At 31.2% G+C, this 24,744-nt stretch overlaps 1 protein-coding gene and 1 pseudogene across 2 annotated transcripts in view; one reads left to right on the top strand and one right to left on the bottom strand.

Annotated features, from left to right (window-relative positions):
- The window catches only part of LOC118187943 (uncharacterized), a 133,640-nt gene that overhangs the window by 61,897 nt on the left and 46,999 nt on the right, over positions 1-24,744 (top strand). The gene's annotated exons all lie outside the window — the stretch shown is intronic.
- On the bottom strand, positions 19,012-22,815 carry LOC118187942 (unextended protein pseudogene; annotated as a pseudogene).

Raw genomic sequence — 24,744 nt, 5'->3', positions numbered from 1 at the left:
TATCCAGTAGATCGAATTACTCTTCTAATAGTCTCAGAATTAACAATTACTCCATATAATGCTTGTAAATCAGCAGCAACTTTAGGAGCACTCATTCTTGGATTTTTTTTTAATATTTCAAACGATAATTCGCTTTATTCCATTGGATAGCTTTGATGGTCGGCCAGGCCTTCTTTTATCCTGAATCATATGATTCTTTTTATATCGTTTAATGATATTAAAAACTGTTGAATGACTGAAGTTAACTGTTTCAGTAGTTTCTCTAATAGATTTTCCACGTTCAATATGCAAATTAATAACTAATTTTCGAATTCCAGGCAAAGTTTCTTTTTGTTTAGCATTCATGGCTGCACAGAGATAAAAAACACAAAAATTCCAAAACAAACTGGAGAGAAATACTGCAGACGATTTTATAAATTATTGGCAATTGCTTTTGAGTAAAAATAAATACCCCAAAAGATATCTTTATTGCTTACTTCAGACGATTTTTGTTGCATAGTACGTAGTGTCCCATCACTTAAGTGAGCCATTTTCTGCTCCGTTCTAAACAATTGTATTTTTATTAAATTAATATTTTAATATTTTGAGAAAATGTATGTTATGTAATAATTGTTACTAAATTTAAGTATGAAACACACACACAAAAAATTTTACATGTTTTTTAAATTTATTTTATTGCAGTTTCCTTTTGTAAAGCACAAGTGTCCCATCACTTTTTTGAGACACTGTATATTGGCGCACGTTCCTTTCGTATGCCTTTCGAGTTTCATTATGCAAAATACCTAAATTTGAGCTAACATTGCCCTGTTTTGCTAATGAAACTCATACCAATTGCAATTCATTCCTGCAAAACTGAAATTTAGCTTTAGGAATTCGTTTAGTCATAATATCAGCAACCATTTGCTCCGTTGAAAGATAAGCAAGTTTTACTATTCCCTTGTTATTCAAGTCGCGTATATGATGAACTTTTGCATCAATATGTTTTGTGCGCGAACTGAATTTTTCAGATTCTACAAGTCTTATAGTAGAGTGATTATCTCCAAATACCTTTATCGGTAGAGTTTGGGGTAGATTGAAATCTTCTGTTAATTTTAATAGCCATAATAGTTCTTGCGTAGCATGCGATAGTGCAATATATTCAGCTTCTGCTGAGGATAAAGAAACACAAGTTTGTTTTTTTGAAAACCACGAAATACAGTTTTTTCCTAACAAAATAACACTTCCTGATGTAGATTTTCTATCTTCAATATCTTGTCCCCAATCAGCATCTGAATAAACTGTAATATTAGGTTCTTCACTCGACGAAATTTGTAAGGATAGATTCTTTGTCGTGTTTAAGTACCTAATGATTCTTTTAACAGCATTCCAGTCCTTTTGACGTGGTTTATTACACCTTCTGCTGAGTATGTGAGTTTAAGCTGTGATATGTGGTCTTGTGATAGACGATATATACAAAAGACTTCCAATAGCTTGGCGAAATTTATCATTTGAAGTTAGGATATTTTCTTCCTTGTTTAGGTTATAATAGTTTGTTTCCATTGGTGTTCTAGCGGGTTTCCCTTCTTCAAGTTGAAATTGCTTGACAAGTTGATTTATTTTATTTTTCTGTATTTCTGTATTTTCTGTAATAAGAGATAACTTCCATCTTCCTTGCGATTTATTTCCATGCCTAGGAAATATTTAGCTTCACCAAGATGCGTTATTTGGTAACGTTTCTTTAAATCATTAATTGTTTGAAGAATTAGTCCTTCTTCTGTAGAACTTATTAGGATGTCATCAACATACACTATTAAATTAATTCTTTTATCACGAACCACTTTTGTGAAAAGACACGGATCTGCTTTGCTTTGACTGAACCCAAGATTCTTCAATGTATTTTCAATTTCTGCATTCCAGCACCTAGCTGCTTGTTTGAGACCATAAATCGACTTCTGTAATTTACAAACTTTATGTCTTTCTTCCGGAACCACGAATCCTTCTGGTTGTTCCATATATATTTCTTCATTTAAGTTGCCATACAAAAAAGCTGTTTTAACATCTAGTTGATGTAGTACCTTGGCATTATTATACGCTACCCATGCTAAGAAAACTCTTATCGTAGTGTGTTTCACTACTGGTGAAAACGTTTCATCATAATCACTGCCGTATTTTTGAGTAAATCCTTTGGCTACTAAGCGTGCTTTGTATTTTATATTTTTACCAGTTTCATCATATTTTGTCTTAAACACCCATTTGCTGCCTACTGCATGTTTTCCTGGTGGTAATTCTGTAAGTGTATAGGTTTCATTTTCTTTTAGAGAATGTATTTCTTCTTGCATAGCCTTGATCCAAACTTCTTGTTCACGTTTTGGTAAGTTTAGAATTTCTTCAAAGCTTTCTGAATCTTTATTTTTAGGTAAGATTGATTCTTCGTCTTCTGCTTTATAAGAGAATCTTTCCGTTGAGACCCCTTTGGTTGATCTGCTACAAACCCTTCTTTCTATATTTTCTTCACATTTAATTAACTCTTCAGAACTTTCTGAATCTTCTGTAAAATCATCGCCAAGAGATGTTTCTTCATTATTTTCTTCATCTTCTTGCGAGTTATTGAAGTGAATTAATTCTAAATCTTCAGCATTATTTTCTGCATGTTTGTCAGATAAAGACGTGTTTTCTGAAAATTGAACATTTCTACTTACTATTATTTTCCTTCTACCTACATAAATCCTGTATCCCTTACTTCGCAAATCGTATCCTACGAATATTCCTTCTTCAGCTTTGTTGTCGAATTTACGCCGTTTTTGTTTGTTCACATAATAAAATGCTTTACAGCCAAATACTTGTAAGTGACTTAAGTTTGGTTTTTTACCATTCCACAATTCATATGGTGTTCTATCTGTGGCTTTAGTTGGTAACCTATTTTGAAGATATGCGGCAGTAGCTGCTGATTCAGCCCAGAATCCTTTCGGCAATTTAGAGTTTATTAGCATAGCTTTTGTCATTTCTATTAAAGAGCGATTTTTCCTTTCTGCAACGCCGTTCTGTTCCGGACAATAAGGAACCGAAGTTTGATGAAAAATACTAAGTTTCTTTAAATAATTTTCAGTAGTTTCGTTACAGTATTCTGTACCGTTGTCGGATCTTAGAACCTTTATTTTCTTTCTAAATTTATTTGTTATCGATGCAACATACTGTTTAAGTTTGTCGAATACTTCATCTTTTGAAGTAATAAAATAAATTTGAGTATAACGCGAATAGTCATCAATAACAGTTACGAAATATCTTTTCCCTCCTAAGCTGTTTACTTCAATTGGCCCACACACATTTGTATGCACTAAATCCAGTAGATTTTTAAATCTAAAACCAGTTTGGGGATAAGATTTTTCAGTTAGTTTCGCTTTTACACAAGTAGAACATTCCACACTATGAGTGCATTTGCCAAATTTAATGCCGTCTGCCAAATCATTTTTCTCAAGTGTTTTTATGGCATCTATATTTCTGTGGCCTAATCTTTGCCATTTTAGTATACAGTTCGTATTAGAACATGAAACATCATTAGCTAAATATGCTTTCTCGTCAATTGAGTTTACGGTCAATTTATATAAACCTTGCTGAGCGTTGCCGTCGGCTACGAGTATATTGTTACGCTTTATGTAACACTTATTACTATCAAATGTAACAATGCAACCTTTATTCGTAACAGATTGAACAGAAAGTAAATTACTATCTAAACCTGGTACATACAATACATTTTCTAATTTTTATTTGTGTAACCTGACCCTTTAAGTTTTGAACTTTAAAATAGCCTTCACCAATACCATAAGAATGTAATTTAGCACCATTGGCTACAGTTACTATTTGTTTATTAGAGTCATTTAACTGAGAGAAAAAATTCTTATCACTCGTTATCTGAGTTGAGGCTCCTGAGTCGATAACCCATTCTTGTGTTTGCGTGTTTTCATGTTTATTTTCCACTTTTAGAACTTGATTAAACTGAATCTGCGAATTTTCAGTTTCAATTCTTTTAAGATACTTATTTTCTTTAAGTTTTGTTATGTTTTCTACACTTTGCGTATTTGCTATTTGGCATGCATTACTTTTATAATTTTGAGAATAATTTCTTACTTTACTGTTATTTACATCTGTTTTCGGGGAAGTTCTAGGGTTGCGTTTTAAATGAAAACAGTCATTTATCGCAGGTTTATTTCTCTTACAATAAGTACAATATCGTGTAACATACTTTTCGCTTTACTTTATTTTTGCTTTTACTTTTTAAAAAAACTGAATCGTATTTTTGAACTTTCTTAGTTTCCACACGTCTACAATACTCATCTATTAGTTTGTTTTTAACATATTCTAGCGACAATTCAGCTTCCGATTTACTTTCTTTTGCAGTTATTAAAGAGTTGTATGAATTTGGTAAAGAACATAGTAAGTAATATTGCTATTCAGTTATTTTCTTTAATTTCTTCACCTATACTACGCAGCTTTTCAGCCAATTCTAGTACTCCTTTGATATGTTCCTGCATTTTAGAACTTTCATTATATCTAATGGAATATAGTTTTCTAAGAAGAAATAACTTTTTTGTTAAATTTACACGTTCATGGACACATTTTAACTTCTGCCAAACTTCTTTTGCAGATTTACAATGTAAAACATAGATAATTTGCGAATCCGAAATGTTTAGGCCATATTAAAGCTTTAGCTTTACGATCATTCTTTAACCAAATATCAGTAACAGTTCCCGGTTTTTCTTCGAATACAACATCATCTAAACCTTCTTTTATTAGAAGTTGTTCTATTTTGAATTTTCACACTGAGTAATTTTCATCTGTTAACTTTTCTATACAAATTGATTCTTTTAGAATAGACATTATTATTTGTTACAAGTATTCTTATAAACTACGTAACTAGTATTTTCAACAAAGAGTTTTAACACTTTATGCCCCTGGAATCTTACAGCATTACAAAATTTCAATTTTAGAAATTTTTAGAAGCATTTCCACAAGGCAATTACCCTACTCAGTCTCATAATCTAATGCTGGTTTGTGCATTAGCACTGAAGGCGTAGTAAGTAAGTTTCCTCAGGCATAGTTTTCATTAAAGAATCGTAAGTCAAAAAATTAACTACGAAATCTTTATTTAATAAAATAGGAGAATTTTGCTTAACTTAAGCATAACAAAAAGTAATAATCTTCACAGACATTAAAACACTGAATTATCGAAAAGGAAATAACTTACATACAAATATAAATCATACATCTTCAAGCATACCTATCTAGGCAATAAGAAAAAACAGGAACATACTTTGACACCGTACCTGAAAAGAGAAAGTACTAACTGAATTAGACCTTTGGCCGTGATATAAGTAGCTAGGGTGAAAACATCGAATACATTGCACGTAGCTAAGGTGAAAGTCAAATATACTGCATTGCACGCGAACTTTACTTTCTCTCGCCAATATATATCTTGGCGCCCGTTCGTTTCGTATGCCTTTCGAGTTTCATTGTGCAAAATACCTAAATTTATGCTAACAGTAATACTACTGCTACTTTGCCTCACAAATGTTTTAAGAGTTAATTCAGAGATTTTCAACCAGAGAGAAATTTTATAGTTTCAGGGGTGGGGAAATACAATCAGCCTTTTATTTTACTGTTAAGTATTTATAAATATGAAAAATTATTTTTATGCAAGTTTTGTATTTAACATTTTCTTTACTTTTCCTTCTTTAATTTATAAAGCGCATTAAAAATAGTCTAAATTTAAATATAGTATATGTATGTATTTTTTTACTTTGGAATTAGGAGGGGGAATGATGGACTGATGGAAAATGTTGAAAGGATGCATGGTGCAAAAAGGCCGATAGCAATTCGGTTATTTGCTGTGAGAGGAAATGTTTTAATTGCATATCGATTAAGAAACTTCTAAGACCTAAAAATGAATACCTTGCGTTTAAGAAATCTGACTGTATTGCCTACAGTTCTTATTACAGTTCTTATTGAATAATCACAACAGAACGTCATCAACGATTATGCTCTGAAAAAAAACAAGTAAAATATCATTCTGGAATGTTGGATTAAAGTTTCATTTCAAAAATACTCACAGAACTTTATTTATTTCTCTATATGCTGTTTTTGATACTTTAGAATTTTGATGTACATTGAGAGGGGCGGCAAACGGATTACATCGCGCGGCTGGAACTATGCTCACTGTGTTCAGTTAGGTACATTTACTGAAAATTAGCAATTTGTAGTTTTATTGATGACTCTAAAGACAGTACCAAACATTTAATAAAACAAAATGCATAAGGCTGAATCACCAGTGATCGAGTGGTTAAGACCGCTGAATACTGGTAGTTCGACCCGGCTTGGGTTTGATCGCAGGCAAACGGGCTGTCTGAATGGTTGGGTTTCGTGGTTGGGTTATGTGTGACGTTATACGAGCCAGTTTCCCTTAGAAAGTCTTCCCTCAAGGCTTTGTGATATTCAAAATACCATACCATACCTTTATAAGATTACTCAAAAATCATTCAAAATCTATTAATATCCAAATTTCTAATGAAAGATCTATTAACTGCTTATTAAAATTATTTCAATGCTTAAGATTATAATTTCTATCAACATGTTGAATGGTTAAATTCTTTAAAAGATTTCTTATGTGCACGTTCATATTACACTATAATGTAAATATAAAGCTTCTTTAAAATCCTATGAAAGATACTTCTTCCTGAAAAATATGGACATAGTATAATATACATAAATTAATTAATGATCAACTTAAAAAAAGAAGACCCTTCGAACATGCCAGCTGAGTTTAAAACAAAATACAATAGAATCTCTCAATAGAAGCAGCAATGGGACATCACCAATTTTGGATAAGAGACTTTTCCCTGTGGATAATTGAATTTGTATTTCTAAAACTTACCTGTTGATGTTTTGTGGTGCCATCTGCAGAAATTGCAACATGCGAACTTCGCTGGTCGTGTCTCTGAATCCTTCAACCACAATAAAATAAACAGTATCGAAAATTTAAGGTGATCAGATAATTTAAAATTAAAACACATATACATGATTTTGTATCTCAGAAAAAATAAAATTAAACTACATTTGAAATAATATATCTTATAAACTTCTAGCGTATAACTTGCAATCTCTCTCTAGTTAGAAGATTGTTGCCGTAGTTTCGAAAATTCGCTGTGAAGCTTCGCCATCGGGTAGTGACATACTCGTAGATGAGCATTCCTCGACAGTTCTTATTGATATACTACGTAGATAAAATGCATAACAAACACTTTTTGAACATAATAAATTATAAACGCTTGAAGAAAAAATTGCAATGCGTAAATTTATAACATTATTTACTTTTGAAAGATCGAGTAGTTTGGAAAACAAAATATGGCATATACATGGACCAGCATCAAAATTGCTTCTATTGTATTATGCAATAAATTTAGGAAAACAATTTTAACAGTTCTCAACTTTTTCCAAGAAACTGCTGAATTCGTAAGATTTTACTAATACATGTCTTTTCATTTACATAATGAGAACAAAGGCATAATTTCGACAAGCTGGTGTGTGCACTTTCGCAAAGCACCGTAATAATCATTCGCATTTTTATTTCGCTTGAGTATAATAACAGTTTATCTGATAAATAAGAAAACAGTCATATAACAAACAGAAAGTTACGAAAATGTTCGATAAATTAATACTAAAATTCCACTTAAAATGTAAATCTGCGCATTTGTCGAATAATCCCGTTATGTATTTCTCTTCTACAAATTCCTGTCGCAACTTATTGTTTTCTAAAATGTAGGAAAAACAGTAAGCTACTTCTTGAATTTCTATTTTACAATTTATATATATTTACTTCAGATACGTTTGCTTAATCAGTTATGATATGATAAGCATACGAGAGCAATCTGCCAAAGACGACGGACGTTTCACAGAGGAAAAATTTTAAAGGAAACTGGAAACTGGTTCCTATTCACACAGGTAGAAAACCATGAAACCAACCGAGTGGTTACAATAGCTGAATACTAGTAGTTTGGCTTGAGTTCGGGCTACATCTTTTTTGCGTTTTTCTTGATGTGTAACGTGAATGCGAGACAGTTCTCTAAAGTCCACCAACAACGTATCCGTTCCCTTAAACAGATAGCCTTCATGTGTTTTATTCAAATAATCTAATCAATACTCTCAAAATGCTCATGTAGCCATTCCTTTTCCTAGAATTAGAACTTTCAGTATTCAGAGATCTTTTCCAATTGGCCTCTAAAAGGGCTTCTTCAGATGAAAGCAAATACACAGTATGTGGTTTCATATATCAAATACACGATCTATCCCAAAAGCAACAACTTTTCTTTCTCTTTCTTTTGTGCATTGCAGAAGAGTCAGGAAAACCAAAGTGGGAGATGAGAGAGACCAAGGAAGAATATAGATGTAATATCTAATTTTCCTTGGTTGAGTTCGCATCTTCGTAGCACATGTAGTTTTTATATCTTGTCAGAGATAAAGATGCAGATTAATCTCCAGCAGAGATACGTGATAACATTTTGAACGAAAGATTGAAAATCCAGTCTGTAATCCTGCAAATGTTATAAAGAATTTATATGGGTGCTGTTTTGTCTTTGGACTGTGTCTTCAGGTGACACAAGGCATCCATGAATTGAAAAGAGAATACCAAAAGCGAACAGCGCGAATAGCATCCTTCAGCGTAGGAAACTGAAAATAATGTGGTTCAAACAGATAGTTGAGCGTTTGGAGAAAAAAGTATTGGGCACGGTCATCATGGAATAGGAAGCAAATGATTTCTTTTTCCATGAACACACGTCGTTGCCTGCGAGCGAATTTTTTTGCCTCAAAGAAATAACAATTTCCCATCTATCTGTGCATCCCTGAATTTGCTTCCTTTATCCTCTAAGCTCAAAACCAGTCTCAAGCGATATCATTTAAGGGCAGCTGGTAAAGTCCAGCATCTATTACGAGTGGTTTTAACAGCATCTGAAACGATGATGAATAACATCTCAAGTATCTGTTTGTTTAAACAACATTTCAAAGTTTCTTTTGAAGGTGATAGCATGTAATTGAATGTATTTACAATAAAATAACATGTCTTAAATCATTTCGAAAACACCGTGTAAAGGCATTTTACATAAGAAGCGAAAGCTTATTTTAAGTTTTTTATAAGAAAATAACTTCGTATTTCTTATACAAATGAATGAATAAGAATGTGTACTATTCATTATGTGAATAGTTTAAAGATTTCTTTCCAAAGAATTTAGTTTCGCCTTGGTCTTATTGGTTTCTAAAGAAATAATCATTGTAGCTACAGAATAAAAGCTCCAAACCTTTACTCGGAGTTTTATTAGTCTAAAATTTAATTACTTAAATTTCCGTATGCTTTCTTTTAGCTTTTGTTCAACAGGAATACTGATACCATTATTTAAAAATATGGCACATCAGGTTCAAAGAAAATAAACTACCTTTACAACGCGAAAGTGGGAAATTTCTTGTGATATAAATTTTAAATGATTTAAACAGTAAAACTCAGTATTGTGATTCATGTATGGTGAACTGAATGTGCCTTTTATCCAACTCTGAGTTTCATATGAATATTTTCAAATGATGATAAAATCACCAAGAACAGATATCAATATCTAAGGACATGCAATAAATCTAATAAATTAATACAAAGTGCTATGTACATGAAAAAAAAACTGAAATTCAAACACAAATACACACCAAAAAATTTGTAAAATAATTTTTAATCACTGTTTAAATTTTAATTTAAAAAACAGGATAAATGTATTTTAATCCATAAAATAGTCTAGGTAAAATACACGTATACTTTCATGTGGTGAAAATTATGCACCTGGCGGAAAGCAAAATCATCAAAATTATCTTAAACTCCTTTAATTTCTTAGCTTAATTTAAATATATATTTAAAAGACGAAATAATTTCATTAAATAATTGAAATACAAATACTAAAAAAGTGCTCGTTTGATCATTAAAAGTTAAGACAGCTCTGATAAGAGCATTTGTATAATAATAGAATTACCATTATTATTGTTATTATTTTTTAAATCCTCTCTGAATGTTTAATATTAGGATTACTCTTATTAAACAATTTCCTTTATTTATATTGAAAACGGAAGAGTGTAATAAAAAAGTGCTAAGACAATGTGATTCAAAGATTTTAAAAAATACGGAGTTCAAAAATTTTTCTAATCTTCTTAATAAATAAATAAAATTAAGAGGAAGAAAGAAAGATTTCAGAATTGAAACTTAAGAATGAAGTTTTATGACTTTTCCCCTTGGAAAAATATGAGTCTGATTTTATAAGGGTTTAAAGTTTTCCTCTGTATACTTTTACAGCTTAGTTTCAGACAAAATAAAAATGATATATGATTCAATAAACAATTCTTTAAAAAATAATGAAAAGGGTGCTTTTCACAATAGCATGCATTAAAAATATTTTATTTTTATAGACTATAATCAATGAAATTATAATATTAATTTCAAATAAAATAAAATAATTTCATTGAAATTCATTTTATTGCAATGACCATAAAATGATTTCATTGATTGAAACTCCTCGATCATGAAAAGAAACTCACTAATTACTTGAATGCATACATATAATGGCCTAATTCATCAGATATTAGTAATGCTTACTAATGACAAGTGTCTTGAAAGAAAATATTAAAAATGAAATTTCGCAGGCTAGTTTTTTTAAAGTTTCGTATACCCAATTGTCCATAATTTTTTGTAACAATAAGAATATACTTGTTTTGAAAATATGTAGAATTACAAAAATCCAATTTAAGAAAACATAAACATAGCTTATTCATGACGACGCATCTTTATTATTAATTTTAACTAGTATTAATAATAAGTTTTATTGGAGTATTTACAAAATTTATCAAGTGTTACCATTACGCGAAATACATATTTAACTTAACTTATCTTCCACTATGCATTAATATCTATGCAGATATACCTCTATTAATATTTATTTATAGTTACTACACTTCTGTATAAGACTCCCGTTGGTTGGAAAAGAAATGTGAAATTGTATTCACTAAGAACTTTATTTTATTTATAACCGTCAAAATTGAAACTAATAAACCGAAAGAAAATATTTGAAGAAAATATTCTAACAGTTCTCAAAAATTAAATAAGCTTATTGCTATAATTATCAATCAGTTTGTTACTAAGACACGCCGTTGCAATAAAATAAATTTAATTTTAAGAAAAGTAAAAACATAAAAGTAAATACTAATCATAAGGATTGGAAAAGGATCGCAATTTAAAGATTATAATCGATATAACAGATAGTATATATGATAAACTTTTTAAACTGTAAAACTGCCTTTACGTCATTTTAGAGTTTGAATTTTATTATACAGCAGCCGCTATTTTTTAACATTTAACTATAAGTTTTAAAAACATATTTGAAGAAATTAATATGCCCAAGATATGATTTCTTTCCTTGATTCACACAGAAAAATAAAATATCATGAAATGTTATATGTGCCATCGCATCCAAAACATGTTTGTTTTACTCGGGATATGTTCCAAAAAAGAGATTAGTTAAAGTTTTTTAATTTTTAATTAATTCATCATAAAACAAAGTAAGACAAGCGATGAATAAAAGCAGCGTGAAACAAAATTGTTGGGTTCTAAGTATGCAGAATCATATTTCGAAACCTCATGAAACACAAATATGCGCGTACGTGGCAACATATAATTCCAGTCAAATTAGAAGAGACACACGAGAATGTAAAATTTAGTATTATTTAAAAAAACAACGTCATTTTGGCATTTTTAATAAAATTCGGTCATTTTCCTGAAGAACAAAGACCTATGTCTGATCTACTTCGACGTCAATAGAGATTTATTTCAAATATTCGCCAGAGTGAAGTTGCTTTTTTACCTAATTTAAATATTACTGTAGCTTTGAAAGCTCAGACAGCTTGTACACGCAATCAAAAAACAAATTACTAAAAATAGAAAACATAGTTTGAATAAAATTTGACAATACATTTAAGAATTACTTTATTACATAATTTCAAATAAAATTTAATGGCCATAATAGAACTGGTATGCAAGTTTTGCCATTTTTGTAAATGCTAATTATATTCATGTATGGTATTTCTCTCTAGTTATACTGTTTCTATAAATAGCCATTATTACAAAAAAATTAAAAAGCTTTTCCCATTTGAGAGCTTGTTTTGAAAAAAGAAATATCATTAAGTGACAATTACATACTCAGAAAAAAATTATTTCAGCACTTAATACACAGATAAATTTACAATAAATTTCTAATAGAGGAAATTTCAAGAAGTTTCTTTTTAGCTTGATTATAAGATTTGAAATTACATGCTTTCATATCAGAGTTAAAAACCTATTTAAAATGGATAGCTCATTAATTCCACGTAGTGTATTTCTCAAATATAAATAAAGCAATAAATATTATTAACTAAGCTTTTCTCCATTCATTTACCATTAAACTCCTAAAAGGTCTCTGAAATGTTGCCGTACACTGCAATTCATGTGACCCATTCTAAATGAAAAACCTGAATGCTTTCGCGTGCCGTTTTTCTTTCGGAAGATTCGTTTCAACTTCCCGTAATTGCTGTCTTGAATATTTAATGCAAAATCCTCAGAGGAACTTATGTGTCGCGTCGTGTTACTTTAGATATTGGTTGAAATTTTCACGTGGCGTGTTCAGGACAACCATCGAGGCCAATTTGGCCAGTATCGCGGCCGATGAGCCAACCCCACCGAATATATTCTCCATGATTTTGTTTATTGGAGTATCAGTAACACGCACCGTCGACCCCTTTGAGTAAAAATTGTGGAATTTAAATTATGCGTATCCGTTCAACGATTACTTTAAAGACGAGCTAGTTGGCTTGCTAATACGAATCCACTGGAGCCAATTATTTTAAAGCTCACTCACTATATCAAATTATTATTTCAACTTTATTCGTTCAAAAATATGTATTAATATAATTTTTCTTGAGAAACACAAGCTTTACCTAAAATCAAATTAATGAAGAAAACCTATTTCTGGAAAGGATGAATAAAAGCAATAAAAATTTAGACCTTCATTAATAGTTGTTTAATTTCAGAATAAAATTTTTTAGCTGTCGTTCAGAATGAAGTCGTTTCATTCTTCAGCTGTAAATTTCAGTCTATAATAACATGTATTAATTTACATTTTACTCATTGTTTCCTAATTTTACGGCTTTACAGAATTTTTTAATTGTTTAAATTATTTCTAAGCGAATTCTTCGTTCCTTCACTTCAAAGTGCATTATTAATAACAGGTATTCATGAGTTTTAGAGAAATGTCTGCTCTAGCTATCAAAACTCTGTGAGCAAGTTAATAAAGCTAGTACTGCATTTCTGAATTAAAACTGAATTTATTAAATATCTCATTTATAAAGGAACTAATATGGGATATAAAATTATTTGACACTAAACAAATTTGAAGATTTATGCTCTGATCAAAATTGGTTGACCAGGATATGAAGAGCTGCAGTATGAAATTATTTTATACCTCAAGTCTCTGCCATAGACTTTGGACCTTATAACTTGACTGTAATAATTTACAACGTAATTTATTGAATACATACTTAGTCAAATTAGAAATTTCTAGGTTTTACATCTATTTTCTAGGGGTTTTTTCCCCTAGGAAATTTTCTAGGTTTTTCGTTTCTTAACGAAAGTAGAGAAATACATTATACCAAACATGTTTTTCATGAAAAAAAGTATTGGCCTTATTCTGACATAATCACTCCGTTTTGAGCATAAATTAAAGGGTTTTTCTTATAAATAGGAAGGAAAACTTTCAAACACCGAACACTGACACATATACGTTCTAAGCAAATAATTATCATGTCGGTTGCATTTTTGAATAAAATTTTGCAGAGAAAAATAATTTCATTAGCAAAGGATATAAGTTGATTAGTTTCTACTTGTTTACAGTATCATTAAACATAAAATAAAATTAACTACAAGCAGTGTCTAAAAAAAATAACATAATTTAGTTAAAAAAAAAACTTTCTTGCCGTCATCTTAAAGTATACAAGGAGACAAAGCATTTTATTCATCAATTGTACATTCTAATAGCTAGCTCTTAAGTTTTTCATAGATTATATGGAGATTTAGATTATGATACTTTAAATACATTGAAAATTAAATTGTTTATTAAACGTCTAGCTTGAAAGGGAAAACTGAGCTTGCAGCAAAGTCTGTATGGATACGCTGGAATTTAATGGCATACAAATTTATTTGAGCATTATGCAATAAAGTTATGCCTCGTCTTACAAGCACTTCGTTTTACTGCGTTTCGCAAATGTTTACTTTCAATGTTTTAGAATTCTATTGCCACTGGTTAAATCTTTATAACACTCTTACAAATCAAAACCTCTTCAATTTTCAACTGGTTCACCGGTTTAATTACTGGTCTGTCACTCTCTTTCTGTAAATCAACATCTGTTGCAATCCTGCATTTGAGTCAGTCGATCAGTGCCATTCTGTTAAATTTTTGCGCTTGCTTAGTGTTTCGGTGTCAAATGCTTATGATTGATTCGTAAAGAACTACAACATTTTCTATTGTAAATGTATGGAAAATTAGGCTAGAAAATATTTGTAGAATTTTCTAATACCAGATTTATTATTTGAGTCTCCAAAAATTATTTAATTGTGTCTACTGTTATCCATATGATGAATTTTCATTTTTTAGAGAATATTACTCTGCTTTTGACGTCTACTTTACTAAATACAGTGGCTATTCGCAGACGTTTTAGACGATTTTTGTTGTATTTTTAGAAATATTTTACCTAAACATTGTGTGTTTTAAATTCTCTGTTTGCTAACCGTTATTTTTCACTATCTTCCTACATGTAATTTCTAAGACAAAAAGCCTTCTGTAGTATCAGAAGAGGTGTTTTATCCCGTTCCTCTTGAACAGTTTTCTAAAGTCCAAGAAGGGTTTGTAGTTTGACTTTTGGACAATTCGCTTTTTAAAAGTCCAAAAGCGCAAAAATCCATGTGTTATACGTCAGTAAGGATATGAGTGAAGGGTATTATGGCCTTGAGAGCTCTTTCTTGTTTTCCCAGGAAATTAACAGTGCATTTTAAAGTGTGGCTGTTTGCTTTGTTTTGATTCAGTTTTGCTTACTGATGGCACTGTGCGTAAAGAGAGATATTTCATATTTGAAAATTGGCTATAAAATATGTTTTTGATAATACGTGGAGTTAATCTTAGCATTTTTCTCCACTCTCTTTATTTTTAATTTGCCATTATATGAAAAAAAACAGCAATAATCATGAATTCCTTTGAAAACATTTCTTTAGATTCTTTGAACCATGTTTTTATTTTTTCTTCTCTTTGATGATAACAAATGGATCTTTTTTTATTGCAGTCATTTAAATACACCCAAGACTCATTTATTGTGACAATATTTTTTCGTTTTTGTCCGTATAAATCTTTCTCATAAAGAATTCTGCGTTCGGCGATATGTCATGAAGAAAGGCGATACACATTATGTTTTACGCCTTTTTGAGGTTCAAATCAGAATTAATCACTTTGTTTACAGCTAACAGTGAGGATTTTAATGATTTTGCAACTGTCCTTTGATTTCCCGTATTTTCTGTTAACATTAAAAATCTTAACTTTGCAGCATTCGAAACATTCCGTTTTTTTCCTTGGATATGTATTTCGAACAATTTTTCCACTTGAAGCAAACTTTGACTTTTTTTCTTGTTGACAATATTACCAATCGTAGCTTTAAATATCGAAAAATCATAAACTCTTACAGCGTTTTTTAATAACTAGGTAAGTATAATTATCTTCGAAAAGAACGCAAACTTCGCCCTACACCCGTTACTTCTTTAAAAGCGCCATTTTGTATAAAAACAAAACTATCAAGTAGCAGACGATTAATTTATACTTTCTAAAAATATAGTCGCAGTTAAAAAAAAATTCCAAGCAGACGATTTTTTACAACAAAACAAAATCGTCTAAATAACATGCAAACAGCCTCTGTGTATAGTAAATTTCAATAATATTTCAAACTTTTCAACTAGCATTACTATCGTACAATTACCTCAAAGGAGAGAAGAATTGTATATCTCTCGTTTGGAACAAATAGTAAGAATTATTACTTTTAAAGACCATGTTTAATGTAAACACAGCATCGCTTTTATTACATATTCACCGTATTTCGGTGACGTGGAACCGCAATAAAAGTTAAGCGAAAAAAATTCCTGGGGAACACTAATACAAGTATCTATAAAGGCAGTTTTTGAATAAATATTCGAATTCTAAAACAATTATTATTCATACAGACCTTCATAACATTCGTGCAAATTGCTGCCACTTCCGCATAACTAGAATAATAGCAAACGACAGAGCCACTGCAGAATAAAAACATGAACACATGACGCAAACCTTGGTTTGAGTTGCAAAAACATTTTCACTGGTGGTCGATACATAATTTAAGAGAGTTAATGTTTAAGTCAAAAGATAAAACTCATCATTTTGGGTGCATGTAGTTCTAAAATGCTCAATTTACCTCCTTCCATTCATGGTCCATATAGAAAAACACTTAAAAGCAGACTCGATCATTTAAAATATAATCCATGCAGAAGCACAATTTAAACGAAAAGCTTTATATGCAATGGTCGGCCTCATTTTACTAGTCTAGATTCCCTCGAAACTGTAACAACTATCTTAACACAATTTTAATTTACTACAGAGGTGTATCTAGTATTTGCATAAGAAATACAGAGTGTTTATAAAGTCCGGGACCCATTTTGATGTTTAATAACTCATAAAATAATAAAGATAGATTAAAATTAATAACATAAATGGTTAGATAGACTCAAAAAGTTTCATGACCCTTGTCAATGAACTTCCACGTGTGCCCCCTTCGTCGCACGGAGAATATCAAGTCGATATTCAATTTATTTCATGCCAGGTACCGGCAAGCATGTCGACATCCACAGAGGCTATTGCGGTTGTATTTCTGGCTTTTAGGTTATCAATGTTCGACACTCTCCTCCTCTAAACGTTGTCCTTTACAAATCCCCAAAAGAAAATGACCAGCGGCGTTATATCAGGTGATCTGGGTGGCCAAGGAATTGGACCTCCTCGCCCAATCCATCTTTCTGTAAAATGGTCATTCAAAAAACTACGAACGATGGTACCCCAATGAGGTGGTGCACCATCTTGTTGCAAAAAGATATGTGGCTGAAGCTCTTCTAGTTGTGGAAATACGAAGTTTTTCAACATGTCTAAGTATACGACTGATATTTTCTTTTCTGTAAAAAAGAAAGGCCCAATGGCTCGGTCGTGCATTAATCCACACCACACATTAACCTTTGGAGAATCCCTTTGTGCCTCACAGTATTCGTGGGGTTTTCAGATCCCCATATGTGCACATTAGGGCACATTAAAAGAGAGAAAAATGCAATTAACAAGCAGACGATATTTAGAGAAGTATAGATATTTAGACTGGAAAATGAAATTATCTGAAATTAACCACACGCGCAGACGATATTTACAAAAGTAAAGATATTCAAACCTGAAAAAATATATATATATATATAAGTTATTCCAGTAATAAATACATAAGTTTGCTTATATCTTCATTATTTTATGAGTTATTAAACATCAAAATTGGTCCATGACTTTATAAACACCCTGTATTTTATTTAAAATCTATAGAAAATGCACAAGAAATGCATAAAGGTTTTGTTTAAAATCTTTTATAAATATAAACAGTGAGTAATTTCTCACTTTGAAACAGCACATAATAAATAGGTATTTTAACGCGTTTCTAATATGCAGTGCTAGAATATACAGTAAGAAACATTACACCAGAGTTCATGGCAGAAAAGACAAAGTATTGACTTTTCTATGCAATGAATTTCTGCCATTAATCCAGTTTTTTAAAGATTCATTGTATATTTGTATTATGCTCATCTGTATATTTTGACGGCTTGTAAGACATATATTTTGTTATAAGCACGGAAGTACCATAGTGAACCAACACATGCCAACCACACAAAAGAAATTAATTCAGTCACAGACAGTTGTAAACCGTGTGTTTATAAACGTTATGAAATTCTCTACACAGGATATTGTATAGCTAGCATGAAACTGGTATGAGCTGCAAAATCCATTTTTGTACAAGCGATATCCCCTCAGCTCCTACTGGGTCGACCGTTAGCAAGCTGACGTCGTTCCCACGACTGCCTAACCCCAAGGGAATAAAATCCCCGATCATTCTATTATTTCTTTTGTTCGTGCCGGTGCCAGCATTTTTATCGCAGCGTGCATTGAAGTGGGCGTGCTTGAGCTCTGTAGACAATGAAATAAACGCACAAGCCATATTTCTGACTTTCGAATAACATACTACATGTACAGTAATAATACAGTTTTCTTTTTTTTTGGGGGGGGGTCGTTCCATCTCCTTCTTTTTCCTGGTTTACATTGTAAAATATTCGTACAACAGATAATTGTAATCGAAATGAAGACTGAAATTACTGTTTTCGTGTTTATCTATTTGTTTAGGCGGGAACGGTATCATTTACTTGGTTTAGGGTATTTTCTGCAATAAAATATGATTTATTTTCTCACAACTGTTTTCCAAACAGAGACAGGGACAATCATTTTGTCCGCGTGAAAGGAATTAACCCCATTCTGAATGAAATGGAATTCTATTTTGTGTTGAAAGGAAATAGGTTGATATTTTTCTTTATTAATTCTTGTAAAATACTTTTGTCACATCCATAGCCTAATAAACTTCTCGAAAATATTAATCAAACAAAATACGCGTTCAAAAATTGATGTAAAAGTAAGTTAAAAATACGAGAAGAATTTTTAAATTTGAAGAAATAGTAAAGAGATATATTAATGCATATTATTCATAAATCGAAAAAAAAATAAATATTCAAATAAAAAACAATGGAAAACTATAAATTTATTTAATAAAACTTAAAATCAATATAGCTTTCTTACATATAAGTACGCATAAATCAAAAGTCGCTAATTCGATCTAAAGGAAAAGAACAATCGATAAATAAACCTTGAAATAATAGTTTGTATTATTTCAAGTTAAATATGAAAATCTATTAGAAATTAAAAAAATGCTTTGTTTCTAAATATGAAAAATATTTTATGCATTTGAACACAATCATGAAATTGCCAGTGAATTAGTATCGTTAAAACAAATCGTTACATTTCAATCATCGCATTAAAAAATTAAAAAAGGTGTTTTTTAAAATGCCTTTCAGCTGCCTCTAAACGTGCAGATGTTCCAAAAGCAATATATTTCCAGTGTTAATAATTTTATTTTTAAGGATAATTAAAGTTTCATATTCAGCTTCCGAACACTGCAAATTATAATTTTTAACAAAATACAGATAAAGATGGAATTTTTATTGTACTACGAGAAACTGTAATACGATAATTATTTGTTCTATATTTTATTTCCTAATTATTTAATACCAACTGTAAATAAATAATCTAAACCCTTACAGGTTACTTATCAAATACACTATACAGTTTTTTAAATTCGAAAGATTCTTCAATTATGATAATAAATAAATTAATTAAAATTTAATTTGCTTAATTAAAAATTAATTTTGATTAAATAACTTACAATATTGACCTAAGTATAAAAACAGCCACATGATCCACATAAAACCGCATCGCACACATTAGCTTCATACTATGCTTCAAATTTTGTAAAAAATCGATAATTAAAAGGTTCACAAAAATATTTTGAAGAAAAAATACATTCTACTCATACTCGACCAATTACATAATAAAATAACTTAACATTCATTTGACTATGTACGAGTATAAGAAAGACATTTGTCTTGGCGAAGGAAATGCAAGAGTAAAATAATTTTCATCGTTATTCATAATCTATTTATTCATTTGTATTTATTAATGTTAAATTAATAACATCTCAATAACATTTCTACGGTATCTATATCTCTATGAAATCTATATTTATTATATTTTATTGCTTTGTGTAACATGTAAAGGAAACTTTAGTATTTCCATATAAAGCACTAAGTATACATTTACACGATACACATATTAAAAATTAATAAAACATAGCAGCTCGGCTACTTGGGTATTTGAACAATACTTATACATCAGGTACTAATAAGCATCCAGATACTGAAATATCATTAACTTACTTAAAATGTTTAAAAGTTATGACAGACAGTGATCAGTCATATCACACTGTCATATTTCAAGTTACTTACAAGCTAAAATAGACAGATGTTATAAAGCAGTGGAACTGATGTCACAGATCTGGAACTGCTTTTCTTGCACTTAACATTCCATTATATCATTTGAAGAACAGCGAGATAAACGCCCTGATCCCGTTTTAGAACTATCTTTGGAATCTGTATCTTGTTTCTGTTGCCTTTCCATTAACGTCGCCTTGTGAGCTGATAAATAGACCGCATAATGGATTTTCATGTAAACAGTTTCACCAACAGCTACCACTGTATAATCTGGTATAAAACCCTTAAAAGGAGGAATTTCAGAGTTGCTGGGACTACTGAGAGATGCAGATTCACATATGTTTGTTATGGCGGGTAATCCGAAGGAAGTGAAAGGGCCAGTCTCAAAAGTCAAATTCTCTCTTCCTACTGTGACAAGACAACGCCCTTCCAGGATAAGAATGAAGTAATCTGATGCTTTGCCAGACTGATAAAGAATGTTTGACGAAGGGACATAGTCTTCTTTTCCAGGTTTTGATTTCAGATATACATCTTGTGCCATGAGTTTCTTAAGCACAGATTCAGAAAGGAATTCCTTTTTAAAAGGTTCTACTGATGTGGACAAATACTGGTACGCGGCCAACGCAAGCTGAGGGGATATGCTAACAGTTCTTTTGTCGCCTGCTCCCAGTCTCACAAAATCTGAAAAATCTTGTCTTATCTGTGATTCTTTGCGAACATGCTTTCTTCTATTATCAGTAAGCACGTCAGTTTCATCTATGATTTCACACTGAATAATTTCTTCTATAACATCCTCTAATGTCACTATTCCCAGAAGTTCATAGAATGGATCAACTTCTTCATCGCTGTTGACCCGTCGAACAAAGGCTAAGTGAGAACGTCCTTTCTTGAACTCATTGAGCATAACATCTAAAGTTGTATCTTCAAAAACGAAATTTACGGGATGATTATAAAATTCGCATAGTGTCTTCAATGGGGTGTTGGTATCTGGATCAACAAAAGCCAAGTCCTTGATATTAAGAAGAGCAACGATATTATTATGGTCTCCATCAAACACCGGTATTCTTGTATACCCTCGTTTTATGATTTCAGAAACAGTCTCAAAATTCAATATCGTAGAAATAGGTACCATAAACACGTCATTAATTTTCGTCATTACGTCTGATACAGTCTTTTTAGTTAACTCTAATGCACCTGATATAATATTAACCTCTTCATTTTGTAAATCATTGTAATCTTTAGTTAGTCGGATGAACTCCATAAGTCTTTTTCTGTTATACACATTTCGAATTTCTTCACCCAATACCAGATCGAGAATTTTACTAATTGGATAAGACAAAGGGAAAGTAATCAGCATAAAAAACTTCGTCACCCAAAGTGTTCTTGCTCCTACTGCTAGCCCATGGCGGGAGCATATTGCCTGAGGAATAATTTCACCGAAAACCACAATGCCAAATGTTGATAGAACAATCGCAATCATTCCAGATGTTAAATCGTCTAAAAGAATGGTTAATGTGTTATTTACTAGAACATTTCCTAACAAAAGTGAACATAATAAATAGTTACTCTTTTTTCGAATAGGATATATTTTTCTGGCATGCTTCTTTTCCTTTTCAGTCCCGCATTTTTCGAGCACTAGAAGCTCAGTGCATTCGAGAGCCATTAATCCCAAATTCAAACCACTGAATAAGCCTGAAAGGATGAGGAGAATGAATATAATGAAAGACTGTAGTCCAACAGGTAAAATACGACCCACAGCTCTGAAAGAAAGCCAGGAATCATGTCCTTGGTGAATCCAAGGTCTCGAAATGTTCCCAGACTCTCTAACGCAAATATAATATTTTGAATTGTCCAGAGAAGTGGGAAATAATACCTCCACTTTTATTGTACGTTCGGACAAGACGTTGTCTTCTGACAAGTTAATAATTTTAATTATAGGTAAAGTATCACACCTTTGTCCTCTTTCTGCACTAGCTGTAGTAACTGCAATCTGTGTATTTACAGAGAAATCTGTTCCAAATAAAAGCATAGTCAATAGAGTATTGGAAGGAATTTGGATAATACCATCATCTAGATTGTAAATTCTTTCACCATGCATGCGAATTCCAGAAACACTAGAATATCTTTTGCAAGTGGTAACTCTGGTCTTGGAATCATTATCATGATCACTTTTGTTTTCGATTGGTGAGCGCTTCCGACGAATGCATATAGATAGAGATTCGGAGAATATCGCAGGCGTCGAGTCATGCATTGTGATGTTGATCAAAGATCCATTCACAGCGAAAGGTACATCGCTCACTAAGTCAAAATACCCGGCGCTTCCTTCACTGAGCGCCGGCATCAAATCGACGAATACGTCGAACCGAGAGTCAATACTATTAAAGAGAATTGTCTTAGTATTCTGATCATTTTGGTACTGTAAATGTGATGCAGCAATATTTAAACTTGAGGTAACGTTGCTGTTAAGCATCATTGATCGGCAATAAGTGATTAGAATACATAAAGTAACAGAAATAATATAATCAAGACTCGATAGCAAACGCAGGCACATGTCCAACAGCAGAATCGATAATGGTAGGAATTCTTCACACAGCCTGGAATTTATTTCGCTGTATTGTTCCTTCGGCGAAGAAATTTATTTCGAAATAAACTTCCACAAATAAAGCAAATAAATGCCAGCTTTTATGGCAGTTTGTATCTATGGAATTCTGAAATTCAAAACAAAACAGATGATTTACGATAACTGCAAAAGTAAAATTGTTTGATTTTAAAGGAATAGCATTTTGTTAAAACTTTCTTCGATAGATGGCAGTAGCGTACAGTAATGCAGTTCAGAATTCTCTTCGATCGGGATCGAAAAGCGTTAATAGCTTCTCCGCTATGGAAAAAAAAAAAAAAAAAATATATATATATATATAATGCTTTCTCAAATGTGACTGAATTTTTACAGAATTCTAGGAGTAAGTAAAAACTGTAAATATTACAAATGAAATTTCAATCAGTCAATAGTCTCAAAAAAAATTGGCGTTCATAATCTAAGCAAAATACATTAAAAATTTAACTCAGAAGCGAATTTAAAATTTATTATAAGATTTTGCCTTTGATGTCGACTTTTTTATTCCTTTCTTTCTTTTTCATTTTTCCTAAAGAAGAATTGTAAATTCTTACTGGTCGTGCTACTGTATAGTTTCTGCTTCGGCGATGCTTTGATTTACAGTACAGTGAAAAAGAACTTTCCCTAATTCCGTACACTTAGGCTAAATTTAAATTATGTAAGGAAATCAGAGAAAGAATTCCCCAATTTTGTCACTTGAAATTACTGAAAAGTAAACACAAATTTCAATGATGAATCTAGTGTTTACGAAAGCTTTTAGCAACTGACAGGACTGAAAAAAGAACTTCGGCAGACTCTGAAATAAAATTGATTGCAACATTGGTGGCTCGAAAAGAATACCTGTGGAGTAGCAATTATGGGTGGCTAATTTAGTACCTTGTTCCGCTATTAAATCTAAACCTCCTAATTCGCGGCTGTCGGAAGACTTGATTTAACTTATTCTCTTGCCTTTTGGCTAGCCTTTCCAAACACTGCTTTTTTCAAATCTTTTTTGTCGCACTGAGTCAGCAACGTAATTTAAAGATGTTGTAGCAAATTCCAAATAAAAATGTGTTATAAAGACTTAAAAATTTGCTTCTTATTTAACGTTATTATATATTTCTAAAAGAAATAATAGGTGTAGATGAAGGAAGACCAACAGACAGTTATATTCAGAACTTCAGTTTTTACATTTGATTTAATTTGCATTTAATCTGATGGAGAATTTATTGATTTATTATTATTATTGTACCCAGAATTGAAAATTATCGATTGGTTCAAATCTTAAAATTATCGTTCCGAAAATGTTTGATTTAAAATTTAATTTTCTTAATATTTCTAGATAATAGTGGATATTAATTGTTTCATTGTTTCCAAGAAAACAACGTTTTGATCTGTGTGTTCTTTATCTTAAGGCTAGATATATATCTTATTTTTAAATGAGAAAACACTTTTTAATTTTGGTTTTGATTTATAATTTTATTTGTATCATGCAGTCATATATTGTAGCCTGATTAAAGTACATTTCTTTACATACCATAAATTGCATGATTTATCGAACTAGCAAGACATAATTGGGGCAAGGATGAGGCAAATGACACTTCAGATGAACGACTAAGAGGGACGCCAAGATTTCAGAAAAGCTTAACTTGCTTTTAATGATTAAACATTTAACATGAAACACAAAAGCCATTGTCAAGCATTTTATATAATTTTCAGCTTGTTATAATTATTTTATATTTATGCAACGTTTAAATGTTTATAAGACGTAAATAAAGGGTTGAAACTAATAACTGCTTTCAGGAAATTAGTTTAAAATTTTACATGTCCTCGAAGGAATTAAAAGACAAGGTAAATAAAGCCTTTATAGAGGGATTAATCTAATATC

Source organism: Stegodyphus dumicola, chromosome 3 (assembly GCF_044657685.1).
Source record: "Stegodyphus dumicola isolate Sdum_Otavi_A_Nest chromosome 3, ASM4465768v1".
In the NCBI taxonomy this organism is placed as follows: Eukaryota; Metazoa; Arthropoda; class Arachnida; order Araneae; family Eresidae; genus Stegodyphus; species Stegodyphus dumicola.
This window is presented reverse-complemented; position numbering and strand designations above follow the sequence as displayed.